Source organism: Ricinus communis, chromosome 7 (genome assembly GCF_019578655.1).
Source record: "Ricinus communis isolate WT05 ecotype wild-type chromosome 7, ASM1957865v1, whole genome shotgun sequence".
In the NCBI taxonomy this organism is placed as follows: Eukaryota; Viridiplantae; Streptophyta; class Magnoliopsida; order Malpighiales; family Euphorbiaceae; genus Ricinus; species Ricinus communis.
This window is the reverse complement of record NC_063262.1, coordinates 14,334,233-14,342,631: the sequence shown is the minus strand read 5'-3', so window position 1 is coordinate 14,342,631 and position 8,399 is coordinate 14,334,233.

Here is an 8,399-nt window from a genome sequence, read left to right as displayed (position 1 = left end):
TAAGGGGGTAGAATGTAATACCTGGAAAATAAAAAAATAAAAAATTCCCCTCTCTTTTCTTTCCTTTCCCCGCTCCCCCCTCTCCTTTCCTCTTCTCTTCTCCCATTTCCCTCCCCCTTCCTCTCCCCTAAGCCAGCTCCCTTTTCCTTCTCCGCCTGCGCGCCGATCAGGCCGCTGCCGCTGCCAACAGCGCCTCCTTCCCCCCACGCCACCGCGCTGCCCTTCCCCTTCTCCTTCCCTTCCACAATGACGTCGACTGAAGGAAGAAGAAGCTGCCGTTGCCATTTCGGCCGCCTGCTGATGTCCAATCGGCCATCCGACACAGGATTCGGGTCCCTTACCACCGAAAACCCTACAAACAAGTCTGCCCCGCGATTTTCCACCGCCGACAGCCTTAGAGGAGCTTCGCCAGAGCTAAGACTTTTTGGCCCCGATCCGGTGCCTTCCCACAAGTTTCCGGCCGAAACTCTTGTGTTTTCAGACTCCTTGCACTCGAGCTTCGTGTAGGCGCTTCCAAATTCGAATTCCGACAGTATTGGCAGGACCGGCTTCCTGACCACGGTGTTTTTCGGAAGCAAAAAAATTTTGAAATTTCGGCTCGGTATAATTTTATTTAGACCCTAAAAATTATTTTATAATTTTAGAAAATATTATTGCTATTAAATATCAATTTTGGATAATTTAATTTAAATAATTGTTATTTAAATATAAATGGTGCAATTAACGGGTGTGATTAATTAATGTGATTGTGTTGAATTAGTTTGAATACTAGAAAAATATTGTGTGGGTTGGTTGTTGAAATAGATATTGTGTCAGACTGTCTGTAAAATAATTGCGATCAGTGGTGTGTTGCAGAGTCGGAAAAAATAATGTAGTTTTGGTGGCCCAACTCCCGTTAAATAATTGCAGAATATTTGAAGTGTTTCTAGCAAGTTCTGGACCTGTTACACAGGAGTAAACGTCCATATTTTAGAGGAAGTTTTGCCAAATTTTCAGTAGAATTTCCGAGTCTGGATTTTCTTAGGCAGACTGATCTAGGAGTCTAGGGGCTGAGTATTTTTGTGAATAGATAATCCGTCCGTTAGCCAGCTCCACCCGAGGCGTAGGAGCAGACTGTAGAGCGCAGTAGAACTGTGAGTTAAAGTCATATAATCATCTATGCCTTGTCATGTCTAAATTAAATACAATGCTAATTGATAAATAATTATTGTAATTATTATTATCATTTTTATGAGTAATTTCATAAGTGGATAATTATTACGAATATTTTAGCCTTATTAATAGTAAGTTTATTTTCGTTATTATTATTATCAGATTTAATGTTATTTTAATGTCATTATTATTTTTACACATAATTTGCTTGTTGCTTCACCCGAACTACCAAATTTTAATTTTCAATATGTTATTAAATAAATTTTGTTTGCCCATATTTATAAGGTTTATAGTTTACTACTTATGTTATGATTGTGACATTGGGATGAGGCAACAGTAGAATATGCCACCTGATGGGTTGCATCAGGACTGCGTGCGCACTGGTAATAATCAGAGACATGTAGTAATGGTTATTTTTGGGTTTTGTCATGGTCGAGTATAACTCTCTAGGCTGTGGAAGTTTGACTACCGGAGGAAGGTCCCTGGTCAAGCGTTGCTCTCTAGGCGCTAGCTTATTTGGGAATCAAATGTCCAGGCTGGAGTTAAGGACCCTAGTTGAGCTTCGCTCTCTAGGCGCCAGGCTTATTGGAATAAGAGAGCCGAAAGGCTACTTGATAGGAAATCATCATCTTAGCAACCACACACCCCAATAACTAATGAGTTATGATACATATGGAATGCAAGAAAACACCCTCCAATCAAGATGATTCCAAAACCCAAGGATCTCCTCAAGTGAAGTTAGGAAAAAAAACTAGTTCCAACAATGAAACTAGCACTTGAATTCAACTCCAAACGCCACAAACCAAGTATGATTTGATAAGTTAAGAATCAAACACAAGATTTTGGTTAGAGAACGCCACAAACTAAAAATAGTTTGATAAGTTCAAAGTTCATGCAAGAACTTGAGCAAAAACACTCACAAAGAGCAAACAAAGATTATCATTCAAAATTCTATTCTTTACAAATGAATTTGGCTTTGATATTTATAGCCAAAATAAGACAAAGAAACCTAAATAGATATCTTTTAAGCTTCCCCACGTTTTCCCTTTAATTCCTCTTAAAACTCATTAAAAATGGCTGTTTTTTACATTGATGGCCCTCATTTTGTAACTCCCCAAATGACAACTAAACATGTGCACTCATTTGTAACTCCATACACCACACATATAACTCACACCTAATAAAATAATCCTTAATTAAATAAAAATAAACTAAAATAATTACTTAAGCTAAAACCCAAAAGATAAGAACCCATATAAATATGAATTAAGCTCAAAGGCCTAATCATAGCCGAATGGCTTTTATTCTTCAAAATGGTCTAAATGCTTCATTATAAGGTTGGACTCTTGTTTTCATGCATGAGTTGCATTTCCATTTTGGACCTTTTGGTTCATGCCTTTGCAATGTAATCTCATGGCAGCCTTGATTCATATCATTCCCCCTTTCTTGAAATAAAATTCGTCCTCGAATTTTGCCCAAATATTCGCGAAAGAAATAAACATATAATCTCAAACGATAATGGAATGCCATCTTCAACCTGCAATTCCTTCACAATAGTGATTAGAGGAATTTTAGAACAAATAATATTTTCAGTACCAATAAATTCAACATGCTCAAAAGTCTCGGTTTTATCAAGCAAAACTCTTTCATTCTTCACTAACTGAACCATTGCCTCTCCATCAGCGACAAACTCTTCATTATTGAATTCATTTGAAGGTAACAAGTCATTGTCTTTCTTGCCATCTCCAATTATCAAGTCTTCAAAATCTACATTGACTTCAGTAGAGCAATTTACCTCCTTTACATCATCGATGTTAGTCTTCAATGATGGCTTAGAATCGGCTTTATCTTTAAGATGCTTAAGAAAGCTATTAGTCAACATCTTGAACTCTTCAAGCTCATGCTTAAATGCTTCAAGACCGATTCTTAAAGCTCTGTTCTCCTTGGACAATTCATCAACAAATACTAGACTTGGTTGTCTATCTAACCTCTTAGGTTTAGATTTAGAAGAATAAAAATTTTGTCTACAGTCTTCATAACAATCATTTCTTTGACCCCACATCTTATCATAAGATTGATAACGAAGATTTCGACACTAAAAAAAAAGTAGAGAAGATGAGAAACTTTAATAACACAAAAAAAAACAAAGATAAAGCAAACCTCAACTTGAAGCAAGCTCTGATACCAAATGATAGGAAATCATCATCTTAGCAACCACACACCCCAATAACTAATGAGTTATGATACATATGGAATGCAAGAAAACACCCTCCAATCAAGATGATTCCAAAACCCAAGGATCTCCTCAAGTGAAGTTAGGACAAAAACTAGTTCCAACAATGAAACTAGCACTTGAATTCAACTCCAAACGCCACAAACCAAGTATGATTTGATAAGTTAAGAATCAAACACAAGATTTTGATTAGAGAACGCCACAAACTAAAAATAGTTTGATAAGTTCAAAGTTCATGCAAGAACTTGAGCAAAAACACTCACAAAGAGCAAACAAAGATTATCATTCAAAATTCTATTCTTTACAAATGAATTTGGCTTTGATATTTATAGCCAAAATAAGACAAAGAAACCTAAATAGATATCTTTTAAGCTTCCCCACGTTTTCCCTTTAATTCCCCTTAAAACTCATTAAAAATGGATGTTTTTTACATTGATGGCCCTCATTTTGTAACTCCCCAAAGGACAACTAAACATGTTCACTCATTTGTAACTCCACACACCACACATGTAACTCACACCTAATAAAATAATCCTTAATTAAATAAAAATAAACTAAAATAATTACTTAAGCTAAAACCCAAAAGATAAGAACCCATATAAATATGAATTAAGCTCAAAGGCCTAATCATAGCCGAATGGCTTTTATTCTTCAAAATGGTCTAAATGCTTCATTATAAGGTTGGACTCTTGTTTTCATGCATGAGTTGCATTTCCATTTTGGACCTTTTGGTTCATGCCTTTGCAATGTAATCTCATGGCAGCCTTGATTCATATCATTTAAAACACTTCAAGCTTCTAGATTGATTAGCTTGATTCTCAACTTTGTTTTTGCTGCCTATTTCATTTTTATTCTTATTCTCATCCACTTTAGGCTTAGCAAATTTATCATCCTTTTTACTCCAATTCGATTTCCAATTAGAAGAACTAGAACTCGAATTAAGTTTAGAATCAAACTTACTTGCACCTTTTCGCTTGAGTTGCCTTTCAATTTTCATGGCCACATTCACCATGTCCTCAAGCTCCACATAATGTTGCAACTCCACAAGATCAGCAATATTCTTGTTTAGACCATTCAAGAATCTTGCCATGGTAGCCTCTCTGTCCTCCTCCATATTTGCTTTAATCATAGCCATTTCCATTTCTTTGTGGTACTCCTCCACACTCATGGTTCCTTGCCTTAGAGTTTGCAATCGTTGATGCAAATCTCTATAGTAATAGTTAGGAATGAACCTCTTCCTCATGATGCGTTTCATCTCCATCCATGACCCTACGGGTCTTTCTCCATTTCGTCTCCTTTCCCTACACAATTGATGCCACCAAACACTAGCGTAATCACAAAACTCAACGGCAGCAAGTTTTACCTTTTTCTCCTCCGAATAGTTATGGCATTCGAAGATCATCTCCACCTTTTGCTCCTATTCCAAGTAGACATCAGGATCATTCTTTCCTTGAAAGGAAGGAATTTTCATTTTGATGCTGCCTAGGTTGCGATCTACACCATCTTGCCTTGATCTCCTATTGTGTCTCCTAGGATGGTCATCTCCACCAAAAGTGGTTGCTTGGTCATCCTCCAAATCATCTTCGACATCATAATCCTCTTGTTCAAAGGCTAGTTGCCTTTCTCTTCTAGGCTCATTTTGAATTCTTGTAATAGTTTCACCTTGCCTTCTCACACTTTCAACAACATCATCCATTCGCCTATACATTCTTTCAAACTCTTTTTGCATTGCTTGCAAAGTTTGCTCAATGGATGCTCCAACACTACTTGAAACTTGTTCTTTTGACATTGTGCGAAAAATCTGAAAAACAAGTTAGTATAGCCTCACAAAAACACTCGCTCGCGTGTGTCTCTCAATTAAACGTCACACCGCTCGTGGTTTCACTCAAAGTTTTGGCTTTTCTCGATGCTAGTCTCACCACTATTGCCTTTTACCTCTCTTGCTTTTGCTTTAGGTTCTTAGATGAACTAATCACCTAAACAAACCAAATCAGATTATGGCAATTGAATGGAGTGAAAAGAAGAAAAAAAAGGTTGGTCTAGATTAAGTTGTTAGGTCAGGCCAAATTTAAAGTAGCTAGACACAAGAAAGTAATAAAATAAAATAATAGAATATGATTTCTATGCCGCCCCAAACTTTCATCTTCTTTATTTTTTTGTGCCAAATTCTTCTTGTTTCAATATTTTCCTTCTAAGTACTCATTCTTTTCAAAGTTTACACCTTTGTGCGCATAAAGTAAACCTGGCTCTGATACCAAATGATAGGAAATCATCATCTTAGCAACCACACACCCCAATAACTAATGAGTTATGATACATATGGAATGCAAGAAAACACCCTCCAATCAAGATGATTCCAAAACCCAAGGATCTCCTCAAGTGAAGTTAGGACAAAACTAGTTCCAACAATGAAACTAGCACTTGAATTCAACTCCAAACGCCACAAACCAAGTATGATTTGATAAGTTAAGAATCAAACACAAGATTTTGATTAGAGAACGCCACAAACTAAAAATAGTTTGATAAGTTCAAAGTTCATGCAAGAACTTGAGCAAAAACACTCACAAAGAGCAAACAAAGATTATCATTCAAAATTCTATTCTTTACAAATGAATTTGGCTTTGATATTTATAGCCAAAATAAGACAAAGAAACCTAAATAGATATCTTTTAAGCTTCCCCACGTTTTCCCTTTAATTCCCCTTAAAACTCATTAAAAATGGATGTTTTTTACATTGATGGCCCTCATTTTGTAACTCCCCAAAGGACAACTAAACATGTGCACTCATTTGTAACTCCACACACCACACATGTAACTCACACCTAATAAAATAATCCTTAATTAAATAAAAATAAACTAAAATAATTACTTAAGCTAAAACCCAAAAGATAAGAACCCATATAAATATGAATTAAGCTCAAAGGCCTAATCATAGCCGAATGGCTTTTATTCTTCAAAATGGTCTAAATGCTTCATTATAAGGTTGGACTCTTGTTTTCATGCATGAGTTGCATTTCCATTTTGGACCTTTTGGTTCATGCCTTTGCAATGTAATCTCATGGCAGCCTTGATTCATATCATTTAAAACACTTCAAGCTTCTAGATTGATTAGCTTGATTCTCAACTTTGTTTTTGCTGCCTATTTCATTTTTATTCTTATTCTCATCCACTTTAGGCTTAGCAAATTTATCATCCTTTTTACTCCAATTCGATTTCCAATTAGAAGAACTAGAACTCGAATTAAGTTTAGAATCAAACTTACTTGCACCTTTTCGCTTGAGTTGCCTTTCAATTTTCATGGCCACATTCACCATGTCCTCAAGCTCCACATAATGTTGCAACTCCACAAGATCAGCAATATTCTTGTTTAGACCATTCAAGAATCTTGCCATGGTAGCCTCTCTGTCCTCCTCCATATTTGCTTTAATCATAGCCATTTCCATTTCTTTGTGGTACTCCTCCACACTCATGGTTCCTTGCCTTAGAGTTTGCAATCGTTGATGCAAATCTCTATAGTAATAGTTAGGAATGAACCTCTTCCTCATGATGCGTTTCATCTCCATCCATGACCCTACGGGTCTTTCTCCATTTCGTCTCCTTTCCTACACAATTGATGCCACCAAACACTAGCGTAATCACAAAACTCAACGGCAGCAAGTTTTACCTTTTTCTCCTCCGAATAGTTATGGCATTCGAAGATCATCTCCACCTTTTGCTCCTATTCCAAGTAGACATCAGGATCATTCTTTCCTTGAAAGGAAGGAATTTTCATTTTGATGCTGCCTAGGTTGCGATCTACACCATCTTGCCTTGATCTCCTATTGTGTCTCCTAGGATGGTCATCTCCACCAAAAGTGGTTGCTTGGTCATCCTCCAAATCATCTTCGACATCATAATCCTCTTGTTCAAAGGCTAGTTGCCTTTCTCTTCTAGGCTCATTTTGAATTCTTGTAATAGTTTCACCTTGCCTTCTCACACTTTCAACAACATCATCCATTCGCCTATACATTCTTTCAAACTCTTTTTGCATTGCTTGCAAAGTTTGCTCAATGGATGCTCCAACACTACTTGAAACTTGTTCTTTTGACATTGTGCGAAAAATCTGAAAAAACAAGTTAGTATAGCCTCACAAAAACACTCGCTCGCGTGTGTCTCTCAATTAAACGTCACACCGCTCGTGTTTCACTCAAAGTTTTGGCTTTTCTCGATGCTAGTCTCACCACTATTGCCTTTTACCTCTCTTGCTTTTGCTTTAGGTTCTTAGATGAACTAATCACCTAAACAAACCAAATCAGATTATGGCAATTGAATGGAGTGAAAAGAAGAAAAAAAAGGTTGGTCTAGATTAAGTTGTTAGGTCAGGCCAAATTTAAAGTAGCTAGACACAAGAAAGTAATAAAATAAAATAATAGAATATGATTTCTATGCCGCCCAAACTTTCATCTTCTTTATTTTTTTTGTGCCAAATTCTTCTTGTTTCAATATTTTCCTTCTAAGTACTCATTCTTTTCAAAGTTTACACCTTTGTGCGCATAAAGTAAACCTGGCTCTGATACCAAATGATAGGAAATCATCATCTTAGCAACCACACACCCCAATAACTAATGAGTTATGATACATATGGAATGCAAGAAAACACCCTCCAATCAAGATGATTCCAAAACCCAAGGATCTCCTCAAGTGAAGTTAGGACAAAAACTAGTTCCAACAATGAAACTAGCACTTGAATTCAACTCCAAACGCCACAAACCAAGTATGATTTGATAAGTTAAGAATCAAACACAAGATTTTGATTAGAGAACGCCACAAACTAAAAATAGTTTGATAAGTTCAAAGTTCATGCAAGAACTTGAGCAAAAACACTCACAAAGAGCAAACAAAGATTATCATTCAAAATTCTATTCTTTACAAATGAATTTGGCTTTGATATTTATAGCCAAAATAAGACAAAGAAACCAAAATAGATATATTTTAAGCTTCCCCACGTTTTCCCTTTAATTCCCCTTAAAACTCA